The sequence below is a fragment of the Chlorocebus sabaeus genome, chromosome 15 (assembly GCF_047675955.1).
Source record: "Chlorocebus sabaeus isolate Y175 chromosome 15, mChlSab1.0.hap1, whole genome shotgun sequence".
NCBI classification, from domain to species: Eukaryota; Metazoa; Chordata; class Mammalia; order Primates; family Cercopithecidae; genus Chlorocebus; species Chlorocebus sabaeus.
Window position 1 is genome coordinate 5,876,342 of NC_132918.1, and position 14,938 is coordinate 5,891,279.

The 14,938-nt window shown below is 48.0% G+C and overlaps 1 protein-coding gene across 6 annotated transcripts in view; it reads right to left on the minus strand.

Annotated features, from left to right (window-relative positions):
* Nucleotides 1–2,390, minus strand: part of YEATS2 (YEATS domain containing 2) — a 109,731-nt gene extending 107,341 nt beyond the window's left edge. For 3 of the 6 annotated variants that reach the window (XM_073023418.1, XM_073023414.1, XM_073023416.1), the window contains exon 1: nucleotides 2,171–2,389. The gene's annotated coding sequence lies outside the window, so the exon portion shown is untranslated. Of the gene's footprint in view, nucleotides 1–1,953; nucleotides 2,133–2,170 lie in introns of those variants that run through there. The other 3 variants (XM_073023417.1, XM_073023415.1, XM_037988513.2) reach the window with 3 other exon arrangements.
* Nucleotides 2,391–14,938: the final 12,548 nt, after the last annotated feature.

Here is a 14,938-nt window from a genome sequence, read left to right on the forward strand (position 1 = left end):
CTATTTTTAATATCTAAAGAACCTTTGACAATCAATTAGGAAATAACAAAAGATGCCAGAGAACAAGAAAAGAAATTCGCAAATAGCCAATAAATGTGAAAAAAATGTTCAAACATACTAGTAATCAATAAATGAAAAAAACACAAGACACCATTTTTCATCGATCCAGTTTAGTTCTGGGGCAGATGGAAATAGGGGCACTTTTTTTCTAATTTGCACTCATTAGTTTCATTTCCTCACATCCCATTAAACCATTCTAGTCTGGTTCCCACCTCCCACTTCCAGAACTATGGACAGGAAGACCAATGACCAAAACCAATGACCTCCGTGTTGCCAAATCCAATTGACAACTTTAATGAACATCTCAGAAGCCCTGATAAAAGGACCAATTCAACATCTTCCAGAAATACCTCTTTTGGCTGCCATGATACCAGCTTTTTCTCCTACCTCACTTGCTGTTTCCTGTGTCCTTTCCTCAACCTTCTTCCTCTGCCAGACCTAGAGGTATTTGAGTGTCTGAGCCCCTTTCACTTCTTCTTCACTCTTCCCCTCAGTGATCTTACACAGCATCATACCTTTGAATATCATCTATGTACTGATCACTCCAATTTTTTTTTTTTTTTTAAGAGACGGTGTCCTGCTACAAGGCTGGTCTAGAACTTCTGGGCTCAAGCGACCCGCCTCGGCCTCCCAAAGTGCTGGGATTACATGTGTGAGCACTGCGCCCAGCCACTCAGATTTTTATCTCTAGCTCTAGCCTCTCTCTTCCTTGAGTTCCAGCCCTCTACATCCAACTGCCTCAACACACCGACTTCACAACTAATATGCACCTCAAATTTAATACATCCAAAATAGATTTCGATATTTTTCCCACCTCAAATTTCTCTCTTCCATTCTTCATCTCAGTAAACGGCACCACCATTCACTCAGGTGCTCAAAACAAAAATCAAAAAAGCAAAGACTCCCACCATTCCCTCACCAATTCATTTCCAAGTCTTGTTCATTCTACCTTCAAAACACTTAAAAATCTGTTTACACTTCCCTATCTCCCTGCCATGGGCCTAGTCTAAGCTACTGCAAAGAGCACAGTAACTGACCTCGAAGGTTCCTCCCCAGCCCTCTTCCTCTACATAGCAGTCGGATCATGCTACTCGCCTTCTCAAAACCTTCAAAGGTTTTCCGGAAAAACTAAACTCCTAATCAGGGCATCATCTGCCCTATCTTTTAAAGAGTATACACAAACAGGAATATACATCCAAGGGTAATATCTCTAGACCGTAAAACTGCGGGCATTTTTCTCTTGCTTTGCTTGTATTTTCAAATTTTTCTACGCTCAATACTCTCTACTCATTAAGGGGAAATGATATTGCTGAATACTATATAATATTATGGCGCATTTTTTACATGTGAGCGAGAAACGGGAATGGAAAACGTGGGTCAACTCTGTAATTGCTGAAGGCTTAGATGAAAATACTAGCAAACATCAAACTAAAAAAATGATGTGTCAGGCCTATAAGATCGCTGATGGCATTTCTCTTCCTCTGCTTTCCATTTCTTAACATAATCACATTCACGATGGGGAGAACCTCATTGTCTTCTGCAGTCTGGCCACAGCCCTCCAAGCCAGTCTTTCCCGCAGGAGTCCTCACTTTCCGAGGCTTCCGCTCCGCCCCGCACTGCCCGTAGCTCCGGCGCGTTGGCCCCGGCCCCCTCCCTGGAACCCCAAAGCCTCTCTAACCCCTCCCCCTCCATCCCGGGAGGGCCGGTGGGGATGGCGACAGGTTGGAGGGGCATTCCAGGATCCTTTCGGTAAACCCACGACTTTCTGGTCCTGGGGCCAAATCTTGCCTCCAACGCCAAGAGCTTAACATCCCGAAACCTCCGGCCGCTGCGGCTCGGGGACCCGCATCCCCTCAGCGGAGCGCCCCGCTGAAGAGGAAGCCCCCAACTCACGTTCCAATTCCAGGCTCCCGCTTCTGCGGCTCCCCGGCCCGCACCTGGGAGCCTCCCTGCCCTCCCCTCCGGCCAGGGGCCTCACCCGGTCCCGCCGCGGCGCAGCCGGCCGATGGGGGAGGGGCGCGCACGTGCCCGCGCCGCCCCCGCCCAAACAATGCCCCAGACAGCAGGGCGCGCGCCCGCGCGGTCCCTTCCTGCGCCCGCCAACACTCACCCTTTCTCCGGGTCTCCGGCTGCAGCGCGGGCCCCGCCGGGCGCCGCGAGAGGGCAGAGCGAGGTGACGGAGCGGGCGAAGCCCCGCGGAGCTGCCCAGCCACGAGGCCCCAGCGACCCCCGCAGCCCGCGGAAGCATACGGATCGGTGGACCCCGCCCGACCCGTTCCGCCCCGCACGTCAGCAGCCCGGGGCGTCGGGGCGCGCGCGGCGGCGGTGGTGGCGGCGGCGCGCGCGCGCGCGCGGCCTCGGGGCGGAGCTCGCAGGGATGAGGGCGGGGCGGGGCGGGGCTGGTCCAGGCTGCGACCCCGGCCTGCGAGGCCACTTCCTGGGCAGTGTAGGCGTCGATTCTCGCAAAGGCATGGTTGTCCATCACTTTTCTGCCCCAGAAGGTGGCGAATTTCAAGCCCAAGTTTGACAGAATATTCATTCTGCCGTCATGTATGAGCTTCCCTATTAATTACAATAGTAACAATTATGTTTGTGTGTGCCATCTTTGTCCCAACCCATGTGCTAAGTGCTGGGTATACAAATAACAGTAGTTATTGCTAGCCCATTTTACAGATGAAGAAATTGAGGCAGGGAAGGCTTGAGACTTATCTCAGTCACACTAGTGACAATCCAAGTCCAGTTTTCCGTCTAAATATCTCCTGAGGCCAACATTCTCTTTCGTTCTAACTCTACCACCCTCTACCCAAGACCCTGTCATCTCTCTGCCCAGGACTATAAATAGCCTCCCAACTGGTCTTCGGGGATCTTCTGTTCCCCTTCAATCCCTCCACACTGTATAAAGATTTACTACTGGAGCTGATTTTTTAATACTTTACCTACATGTTACCAAATTTTTATGTATTTAATGTTTTTATCTACACATAATACATGTAAATGGTGTTTTGGTTTTTGTGGTTTTTTTTCTTTTTTTATTTGAGACAGAGTCTCCTTCTGTTGCCCAGGCTGGAGTGCAGTGGCATGATCTCGGCTCACTGCAGTCTCTGCCTCCCTGGTTCAAGTGATTCTCCTGCATCAGCCTCCCAAGTAGCTGGGATTATAGGCGTGCACCACCACGCCCAGCTCATTTTTGTATTTTTAGTAGAGAGAGGGTTTCACCATGTTGGCCAGGCTGCTCTCAAACTCCTGACCTCAGGTGATCCACCCTCCTCAGCCTCCCAAAGTGCTGGGATTACAGGCATGAGCCACCACCACCCCCATACTAATTTTTTTTTTTTTCTTTAAGACAGGTCTCACTATCACCACAGCTAGTCTCACACTTCCAGGCTCGAGAGATCCTCCTGGATGGGCGTGGTGGCTCACGCCTGTAATCCCAGCACTTTGGGAGGCTGAGGCGGGCAGATCCCCTAAGGTCAGCAGTTCAAGACCAACCTGGCCAACGTGGTGAAACGCCATCTCTACTAAAAATACAAAAATTAGCCAGGCATGGTTGCGCGTGCCTGTAATCCTAACTACTTGGGAAGCTGAGGCAGGAGAATCACAACTCGGGAGGTGGAGGTTGCAGTGCACTCCAGCATGGGCAACAAAAGTGAAACTCCATCTCAAAAACAAACAAACAGGGCCGGGCGCGGTGGCTCAAGCCTGTGATCCCAGCACTTTGGGAGGCCGAGACGGGCGGATAGCGAGGTCAGGAGATCGAGATCATCCTGGCTAACCCCGTGAAACCCCGTCTCTACTAAAAAATACAAAAAACTAGCCGGGCGAGGTGGCGGGCGCCTGTAGTCCCAGCTACTCGGGAGGCTGAGGCAGGAGAATGGCGTGAACCCGGGAGGCGGAACTTGCAGTGAGCTGAGATCCGGCCACTGCACTCCAGCCTGGGTGACAGAGCAAGACTCCGTCTCAAAAAAAAAAAAAAAAAAAAAGAAAAGAAAGTAGCATGGTTATGAGCCACAGACAGACCAATAGGCACTGTGCCAAGAGGCAGGTTTCCTAAAGCAAAGGCCTTGTGGTAGGCTGATGGCCAGGGAATGGCCACAGAATGTAGCTAAGACCCCAAGGATGGGCAGTACTGAAGATACCAGTGGAGCTGAAGCACTCCTAAGTCAGCTGGTGAGAAGAGCAGGGATGGAAGAGTGGGGATGAAAGATGAGACATCAAACTCTGTGAAGATGCTAAAGCAACAGGTCATGAGCTTGCCAGCCAACCACCTCAGCAGCAGATGCCCACAGGGCAGTGGAGACCAGAAGTCACCAGAGACATAGCAGCAGAGGCCAGTGAAAACTCAGGCTACAGCTCACAATCCTGCACACAGATCTCCCCTCCCATGCTGCCCTGAGGCTTCCCCTGTATCCCGTAGGCCACCTTGGGAAGTCAAGGGGGAGAAGGGTAAAGTTCTGATAAAACTGAAACTTTGAACTGTTTACCCAAATATTCACCAAAATGAAACTGTTTTCTTTTTCTTTTGAGACTGAGTCTCGCTCTATTGCCCAGGCTGGAGTGCAGTGGCATGATCACAGCTCACTGCCACCTCCGCCTCCTGGGTTCCAGTGATTCCCCTGCCTCAGCCTCCCAAGTAGCTGGGACTACAGGCATGTGCCACTATGCCCGGCTAATTTTTTGTATTTTTAGTAGAGACGGTTTCACCATATCAGCCGGAGTGGTCTCGATCTCTTCACCTCATGATCTGCCCACCTCGGCCTCCCAAAATGCTGGGATTACAGGCATGAGACACCGCGCCCGGCCTATTTGCCATTTCAAAAACATCACCTGTGGCCAGGTGTGGTGGCTCACGCCTGTAATCCCAGCATTTTGGGAGGCCAAGGCAGGCAGATCACCTGAGGTTGGGAGTTCGAGACCAGCCTGGCCGACACCGTGAAACCCCATCTCTACTAAAAAGAAATACAAAAATTAGCTGGGCATGCTGACACACATCTGTAATCCCAGCTACTCCGGAGGCTTGACCTGGGAGGCGGAGCTTGCAGTGAGCCGAGATCATGCCACTGCCCTCCAGCCTGGGCGACCAAGCAAGACTCCGTCTCAAAAAAAAAAAAAATCACTTGCCCCCATGAATAGGTGGGGAATGACTGAAGAGGTGTGTGAACATAGAAGCAGTGAGACAGTTGCAAAGCAATGTCAGTCGTCCAAGCAAAAAATGAGGGAATGAGGGTGGCGCTGGGCGTGGTAGCTCACACTTGTAATCCCTGCATTTTGGGAGACTGAGGTGGGCAGACCGCCTGAGGTCAAGAATTCGAGACCAGCCTGAACAATATGGTGAAACCCCATTTCTACTAAAAATACAAAAAAATTAGCTGGGCGTGGTGGCTTGTAATCCCAGTTACTCGGGAGGCTGAGACAGAATTGCTTGAGGCCAAGAGGAGAATCTCTTGAGCCCAGGAGGCAGAGGTTGTAGTGAGCCATGGCACTCCAGTCTGGGCAATAAAAGCGATACTCCATCTCAAAAAAAAAAAAAAGAGGGTGATTTAGTGGCTTACTCTGGCAGTGGAGATGGTGGGAAGAGGATAGATACAAGAACTATGGAGAAAATACCAGAAGACTTGACGATGATGAACTGGGAGGAGACTGGGGAGAGAAGGAAAGGGGACTGGCCTCTGCAAAGTCAAAATGGCCTCTTAGGTAAACTGCCCCTTCCTCCAGGCAGACTCAGCTCTGCTCTGGAGCTTGGCAAGTGGTTAGAGGCTGGTTTTAGGCTCCTGGCTAGCCAGGCTCCCTTAGGCAGCACTCACCTGCAAGTCACTGGAGGTGGGCCTGGAGGGAGAAGTTTAGGAGGGAGAACTGGGGTTGGCTCACAGGTTTCCAGCAGTGGCAGATGGTGGATGATGGTGTCATTTTCTGAAAGGAGGGAGACTGAAGGAAGAACAGATTTGAATGTTGGGGGTGGGAGAATCAAGAATTCCCTTTGGGACATTTTAAGTTTGAGGCATCCACTCAAAGACTTTTTTTTTTTTTTTTTCGAGATGGAGTCTTGCTCGGTCACCCAGGCTGGAGTGCAGTGGTGCGATCTCAGCTCACTGCAACCTCTGCCTCCCAGGTTCAAGTGATTCTCATGCCTCAGCCTCCCAAGTAGCTGGGATTACAGGCGTGTACTACCAACACCTGGCTAATTTTCATATTTTTAGTAGAGATGCAGTTTTACCATGTTAGCCAGGCTGGTCTCAAACTCCTGACCTCAGGTGATCCACCCACCTCGGCCTCCCAAAGTGCTGGGATTACAGGCATGAGCCACCACACCTGGCCCTGAAGATATTAAATCTGTACATAAGGCTTACCTGATGGGTGGCACTGTCAATGTATTGTTGTCAACAGGTAGTTAATGAACACTGGTGAGGTTGCCATGAGAGAGTTCAGAGAATTTGCATAGTCATAGCCTACAGATGTCACATTTTGTTTTAAATGAGCCAACATTTCAAACATTGATAAATTTCACTTAATACCCTGAATTTCTGCTTCTATGGAAAATCAGAAACTGTGGTAACCTGGCTATACATTGTTATTTTTTATTTTATTATTATTTTTGGGGGGACAAAGTCTTGCTCTGTAACCCAGGCTGGAGTGCAGTGGCACGATCTCAGCCCACCACAACCTCTGTCTCCCAGGTTCAAGCAATTCTCCTGCCTCAGCATCTCGAGTACGTGGGATTACAGGCGCATGCCACCACACCTGGCTAATTTTTGTATTTTTGGTAGAGACGGGGTTTCGCCATGTTGGCCAGGCTGGTCTCGAACTCCTGACCTCAGGTGATTCGCCCACCTCGGTCTCCGGAAGTGCTGAGATTACAGGCGTGAGCCACCGCGCCCAGCCCATACATTGTTATAATTGAATATTAGGTATTAACAACACTACTTACCAGGCAGTGCTCCAAGCACTTCACAAATTTAATCTTTGTAACAACTTTATTATTATCATTCCTACTTTAAATAAGAGAAAAATGAAGCATGAAAAGGTTGAGTAATTTAGCTGTGTCAGACAGCTAAGAGTGGAGCTAGGTTGTAGACCCAGGCAGTCTGTCCCCAGGGCCTGAGAGTTTAGCGGCCATACCAGGAAGCAGCCGGAAAGCTGCAATCCTATTTAGAGAAGCCCCATTACCTTCAGGGCAAAGGTCCCATACCAAGCCCTAGTGTTTTCCTAACACCTTCCTCCATCCCAGTCTGAGTGTGAGTTTGTTTTACTCACTCTGCTGTTTTTTCATACGAGAGAATTATGTCTCTATACCCATGCCAAGTAGTAAATGAAAAATACTCAATTAAGATGTCTAACTTCAGCTGGGAGTGGTGGTGTGTGCATGTAGTCCCAGTTACTTGGGAGGCTGGGGCAGGAAGATCGCTTGAGCCCAGGAGTTCCAGGGTCTGTCCATAGTGACAGACCCTATCTCTTAAAAAAAAAAAAAAAAAAAAAAAAAAAAAAGTATTGGCCAGGCAGCAGCGGTGCACGCCTGTAATCCCAGCACTTTGGGAGGCTGAGGTGGGTGAATTTCTTGAGTCCAGGAGTTTGAGACCAGCCTGGGCAACATGGCAAAACCCTATCTTTACAAAAAATACAAAAATTAGTTGGGTGTGGCAGTGTGTGCCAGTAGTTCCAGCTACTCAGGATGCTGAGGTGGGGAAATCACTTGTACCCGGGAGGTTGAGGCTGCAGTGAGCTGAATTTCCACTACTGTACCGCGCTCCAGCCTGGGCAACAGAGAGAGACCCTGTATCAAAAAAAAAAAAAAAAAAAAAAAAAATCCCCAAAACGAACAAAAAAAACTTCTTCATATAAGAATTAAAGAATATATAATTTATTTGTGAAACTTCTGTTTGTGTAATACATGGTCAGATTAAAATCGGTAAAAACATTAATAAATATGTATGAAAAACTCTTAAATATGTTTCTGTGCTTCCAATACAATCATATTTCTGAGGTAATCAATCATTCCCAAGTATATGAGATTGAAATGACCAAAAGCAATGTTAAATAACTTTTTATTTTAGATAGTTTTATTTAGATAAGGTCATCTCTTTAGACTGAGGTGGGGAAGATGTTGACAGTATGCTTAAACTTGGTTTCCAACCTGGGGAAAAAACAGTTTCAGCCCTCCTGTGATCAGTGCTCAAGGCAGCCTTGACATCCCGGACTCAAGCAATGCTCCCGCCTCAGCCTCCCGAGTAGCTAGGATTGATTGCCAGGACTGGTCTCAAACTCCTGGGCTCAAGCAGTCCTCCTGCCTCGACCTCCCAAAGTATTGGGGTTACAGGCATGAGCCACCACACCCGGATGATTCTTGTCTTACAGACTTTTTTTTTTTTTTTTTTTTTTTTTTGGTTTAGGGACAGGGCTCTTGCCATGTAACCCAGGCTACAGTCGAACTCCTGAGCCCAGGAGATCCTCCACGTCTCAGCCTCCTGAGTAGCTGAGACTATAGGTCCTTGCCATTGTGCCCAGCTTCTCTTGTAGACTTTTAACTGGGAAAGGAGAATGGGTGGTTCCGATTGCTCACCAGTCTGTTAGTAAACTGTGAGAGTGGGGTGGGGAGGGTGAATGTTAAATGGCTCAAAAAAAAAAAAAAAAAAAAAAATGTAATACTCATGAGAGGAAAGTAACTGTTTTCTTTCTTTTTTTTTTTAATTTTGAGACAGAGTCTCGCTCTGTCGCCCAGGCTAAAGTACAGTGGCATGATCTCAGCTCACTGCAACCTCTGCCATCTGGGTTCAAGCAATTCTCATGCCTCAGCCTCCCAAATAGCTGGCATCACAGACGTGCATCACCACGCCCAGCTAATTTTTGTCTTTTTAGTAGAGACGGGGTTTCAACATGTTAGCCAGGCTGGTCCCAAACTCCTGACCTCAGGCGATCTGTCTGCCTCGGCCTTCCAAAGTGCTAGGATTACAGGCTTGAGCCACCTGCATCCAGCAGAAAATTAACGGTTATTAAATTTAGTCCAGAAGGTTCCAGGAATGCTGACGCTGACCCTGGAAAAGAAGCTCAGTGGCTGGGAGTCCTCCTGCTGAGATCTGCTGCCCAACAGATTGAGGGGCTTAACATGGGGGGAAGAGGGCATCAGACGAACTAGGAAAGCTGGAGAAGGATGGTGGATCCAAAGCTCTGCCTGACAGTGGGAGGGGGAGGCTGGCTCAGATGGAAAATTGTTGCTAGACTCTGACCCAGAGGTACCCAGTATCCCAGCCTCCTTTCTGGGAAGACCAACCTCCCTTTCTAAGTTTAACAGGAATGGGACCCCCCGGGATGCTTAAAGTGATGAAATACCCCCACATGAATGCAGATACTAATTAGACTTGTAAAATGAGAACTCCACTTCTTAATACCCCCAATAAAACTGTTTGCTGGGCTCGTGGCTCACGCCTGTAATCCAACATTTTCGGAGGCTGAGGTGGGCAGATCACGAGGTCAGGAGTTCGAGACCAGCCTGTCCAACACGGGGTGAAACTCTGTCTCGGCCAGGGGCGGTGGCTCACGCCTGTAATCCCAGCACTTTGGGAGGCCGAGGTGGGCGAATCACGACGTCAGGAGTTTGAGACCAGCCTGGCCAACATGGTGAAACCGTTTCTACTAAAAATACAAAAATTAGCTGGGCGTAGTGGTGGGCGCCTGTTATCCCAGCTACTTGGGAGGCTGAGGCAGAAGAATCGCTTGAACTGGGAGGCGGAGGGTGAAGTGAGCTGAGATTGCGCCATTGCACTCCAGTCTGGGCAACAGAGGGAGACTCTGTCTCAAAAAAAAAAAAAGAAAGAAAGAAAGAAAAGAAACCCTGTCTCTACTAAAAATACAAAAATTACCCGGGCATGGTAGTGGGTGCCTGTAATCTCAGCTACTCAGGAGGCTGAGGCAGGAGAATCGCTTTAACCCGGGAGGCGGAGGTTGCAATGAGCTGAGATCATGCCATTGCACTCGAACATGGGCAACAGAGCGAGAGTTCATCTCAAAAACAAAAACAAACAAAAAACTGTTAAAAGTTGAGTGCCTAGGAATTACAATCAGGCTGTTAAAAATAAATGATTGTGCCCAACTAGGCCCAAATGAGAAATCAAATGTCCGGTTGCCCTATTAAAATTTTGACAAGGAGCCGGGCGCGGTGGCTCAAGCCTGTAATCCCAGCACTTTGGGAGGCGGAGACAGGTGGATCACAAGGTCAGGAAATCGAGACCATCCTGGCAAACACGGCGAAACCCCGTCTCTACTAAGAAAATACAAAAAAACTAGCCGGGCGAGGTGGCGGGCGCCTGTAGTCCGAGCTACTCAGGAGGCTGAGGCAGGAGAATGGCGCGAACCCGGGAGGCGGAGCTTGCAGTGAGCTGAGATCCGGCCACTGTACTCCAGCCTGGGCGGCAGAGCGAGACTCCGTCTCAAAAAAAAAAAAAAAAAAAATAGATTTTGACAAAACCATATCCCACCCTTGTAGATGGACCCTATCATAACCCAAAAGAGCCATGCAATGTGCTTCTCCTATGCTATATACTGAATGTTTGTGCCCTCCAAAATTTCTGTGTTGAAACTTAATCCCCAATGTGACAGTATTTGCAGTTGGGGCCTCTGTGTGGTGATTAGGTCTTCAGGGTGGAGTGCCCTTTTTACTTTTTTGTTTTGTTTTCTTCTGTTTCTTTGAGACAGAGTCTTGCTCTGTTGCCTAGGCTGGAGTGCAGTGGCATGATCTCAGCTGACTGCAATCTCTGCCTCCCGGGCTCAAGTGATACCCGGCTAATTTTTGTACCTTTAGTAGAGACAAGGCTTCACCATGTTGGCCGGGCCGGTCTCCAACTCCTGACCTCAGGTGATCCACCCGCCTCGGTATCCCAAAGTGCTGGGATTACAGTAAGAGGCACTCTGCCTGGCCATCCTTTTAAATTATTATTATTATTTTTGAGATGGAGTCTTACTCTGTCGCCCAGGCTGGCGTGATCTCGGCTCACTGCAACCTCCACCTCCCAAGTTCAAGTGATTCTCCTGCCTCAGCCTCCCAAATAGCTGGGATTACAGACACGCGGCACCACACATGGCTGATATTTTTTGTATTTTTAGTAGAGACAGACCATGTTGGCCAGGCCGGTCTCGAACTCCTGACCTCAGGTGATCCGCCCACTTTGGCCTCCCAAAGTGCTGGAATTATAGGCATGAGCCACCTTGCCCAGCCTTAATTTTTTTTTTTTTTTTTTTTGAGACCGAGTTTCACTCTTGTTGCCCAGGCTGGAGTGCAATGGTGTGACCTCAGCTCACTGCAACCTCCACCTCTCAGGTTCAAGCAATTCTCCTGCCTCAGCCTCCCAAGTAGCTGGGATTACAGGCATGCGCCACCATGCCCAGCTAATTGTGTGTTTTTAGTAGAGATGGGGTTTCTCCATGTTGGTCAGGCTGGTCTCGAACTCCCAACCTCAGGTGATCCGCCCACCTTGGCCTCCCAAAGTACTGGGGTTACAGGGGTAAGCCACCGTGCTCAGCCTGCCTTAATTTTTTTTTACTGTACGGTCTTGCTTTGTTGCCCAGGCTGGCATGCAGTGGTGCAATCATGGCTCACTGCAACCTTGCCCTCCTGGACTCAAGCGATCCTCCCCCTCAGCCTCCCGAGTAGCTGGGACCACAGGTCAGGAGTTCAAGACCGGCCTGGCCAACAGGCCTGCCTTAGCCTCCCAAAGTGCTGGGATTACAGGCGTGAGCCACCGTGCCTGGCCCCGAGTTTTCATTGAGTGAACTCATATTGCAGGAAGAAAGACTGAAGCCTGTTAACACGCTGAACAGACGTTTGTCACAAGCCATTGTCTACTCTGTAGGCCCAACAGAGTTTTGTCCCAGACCATTCAAAGTTCTACAAACCCATTTAATTCCCTTAAAAATCATTTACTGCTCACACCTATAATCCCAGCACTTTGGGAGGCCAAGGCAGGTGGATCACGAGGTCAGGAGTTCGAGACCAGCCTGGCAAATATGGTGAAACCTCATCTCTACTAAAACCCTCTGTCTACAAAAATTAGCTGGGCGTGGTGGCACGTGCCTGTAGTCCCAGCTACTTGGGAGGCTGAGACAGAAGAATCGCTTGAACCCGGGAGGCAGAGGTTGCAATGAGCCAAGATCGTGCCACTGCACTCCAGCCTGGGCGACAGAGAGACTCCGTCTCAAAATAAATAAATAAATAAATAAAAATCATTTACTACCTCCCTGAAATCACCCACACTTCCTATCTTCCTTTTCTCTAAGAAGGGTATATGACATTCTCTACCCCATTGCATAGGGGGGTAATTACTTTGGGATTCTCCCTTGTGCACATTAATAAATGTGTATGCCTTTTCTCCTATTAAAATCCCTTTTGTTTTCCCTTGGACCCTACATCATAAATGTGCCTAAAGAACTCTTCTCATTATTAAAAAAAGAAAAAAAAAAAAAGAGAGAAGAAACTATCAGGGAATTTTCCTTGCTGCTTTGTACTCTATTTGCTATAGATAAGACCAAACAGAGAATTTGGGTAGCCAGAGTTTGTATATTGAATGAGTCTGAGTTTTAGTGGCCCAAAATACAGGCAGTCTGTTTTAAAGGAAAGAATCTTAATATTGATTGATATGATAATCTGATAGCTGGGAAAGCTCATATGATTTTTCTCTTTATACTCCTTGTACAATGCTGATATCTATATTTTGTACAGGAGATTTACGTGAGCTGGGCATTGTGGCTCATGCCTGTAATCCCAGCACTTTGTGAGGCCAAGGCAGAAGGCTCACTTTAAGTCGGGGGTTTGAGAGCAGCCTGGGCAACATAGCAAGACCCCGTTTCTACAAAAAATTTAAAAATTAGCTAGGCGTGGTAGCATGAGCCTGTAGTCCTATAGCTACTAGGGATGCTAAGGTGGGAGAATCACCTGAGTCTGGGAAATTGAAGCTGCCATGAGCCATGATTGTGCCACTGCACTTCAATCTGGGTGACATAGTGAGATCCTCTCTCAAAAAAAAGATCCTAACATAATTAGGAGGAAACTATCCCTTCTGTCTCCATTATCAGTTAGTAAACAGCAGAGAAGCAGAAGACAAGTATAGTCCATTTCCCTCCTCATTCTATTAAAACAGTAGGTGATTTTTGTTTGTTTGTTTGTTTGTTTTGAGACAGAGTCTTGCCCTGTCACCCAGGCTGGAATGCTGTGACTCAATCTCGGCTCACTGCAACCTCCGCCTCCCAGGTTCAAGAGATTCTCCTGCCTCAGCCTCCTGAGTAGCTGAGATTACAGGTGCATGCCACCATGCCCAGCTAATTTTTGTATTTTTAGTAGAGATGGGGTTTCACCATGTTGGCCAGGGTGGTCTCTATGTCTTGACCTCATGATCCTCTCGCCTCGGCCTCCCAAAGTGCTGGGAATACAGGCGTGAGCCACCACACCCAGCAAGGTCATTTTTTTTTTAAAAGGGAAAATTTAAAGTATAATACAAGAGGCTCCTATTCATCCATTGTCCAAGGTTTTTCAAATATGAGCTAATGAATACTTTTAGTTCTTTCAATTCCTTCCCTGCCTTTGCACATTGCATTTTTGCCTTGAGCCAGCTGCATGAAGTTATGTGCTGCTCTTGTGTGTGATAACTATGTTCACCCTTCAGTATATACTACATAATCTCATCTCCTTACAAGAAGCCTGTAAGATAAGTATTATGGCTACATTTCCTAGAACCAAAGAGTGAGACTGAGAGAGGTAAATGACTCTACAGCAAAGAACTGGTTGGAATCAGGTCTGATGAAGCCTGTGCATTTTACAGATATAACTATAGAGGCATTAAGTCAAATGAAAACACCTTTAACATTAAAAACCACTCTAGGGGCTGGGCACAGTGGCTCACACTTGCAATCCCACCACTTTGGGAGGCTGAAGCAGACAGATCACCGGAGCCCAGGTGATCAGTCTGCTTCAGACAACATGGCGAGACCCCATCTCTACAAAATAAAAGTAAAGGCCAGGCACGGCGGTGCTCACCTGTAGTCCCAAGTACTTGTGTGGCTGAGGTGGAAGGATTGCTTTCACCTGGCAAGTTGAGGCTGCAGTGAGCCGTGATCGCACCACGGCACTCCAGCCTGGGTGACAGAGTGAGAACTTGTCTCAAAAATAATAATAACAAGATGAAAACCCTAATTGCCATTTTACTTTGACGGCAAAACTCTAAGCATAAAATCTAAGCATATTATGTGCTTCTATAGTGTTTTTGTGTATTTTCAAAAATATACTTTTGCCAATGCAAATTCAGACATTGCCTCTGCAGTATATAATAACCCTAGGCTGGATGTGGTGTCTCATGTCTGTAATCCCAGTGCTTTGGGAGGCAGAAGCATCACTTAAGGCCAGGAGTTGGAGACCAGCCTGGGCAACATAACCTTGTCTCTACAAAAAATAATTAGCCAGGCGTGGTGGCACACACCTGCAATTCCAGCTATTTGGGACCCCAAGAGTTTAGGCTGTAGTTAGCAATGATGGTGCCACCATACTCCAGCCCGTGGATGACACAGTGAGACCCTATCTCAAAAAAAAAAAAAAAAAAAAGATAACTATGCTTTTTAAAAAAATTTTCTTTGACTCAATGTGAGAACCAAATCGTAAGAACATTAGGTTGCAGATGTTATGGGTTACCTTGTGTTAATTAAAATTTTTAGGCCAGGAACAGTGGCTCATGCCTGTAATCCCAGCACTTTGGGAGGCCAAGGCGGGCAGATCACGAGGTTAGGAGTTTGAGACCACCCTGACCAACATGATGAAACCCTGTCTCTACTAAAAATACAAAAATTAGCCGGGCATGGTGACACACACCTGTAGTCCCAGCTACTACAGCTACAGGAGGCTGAGGCACAA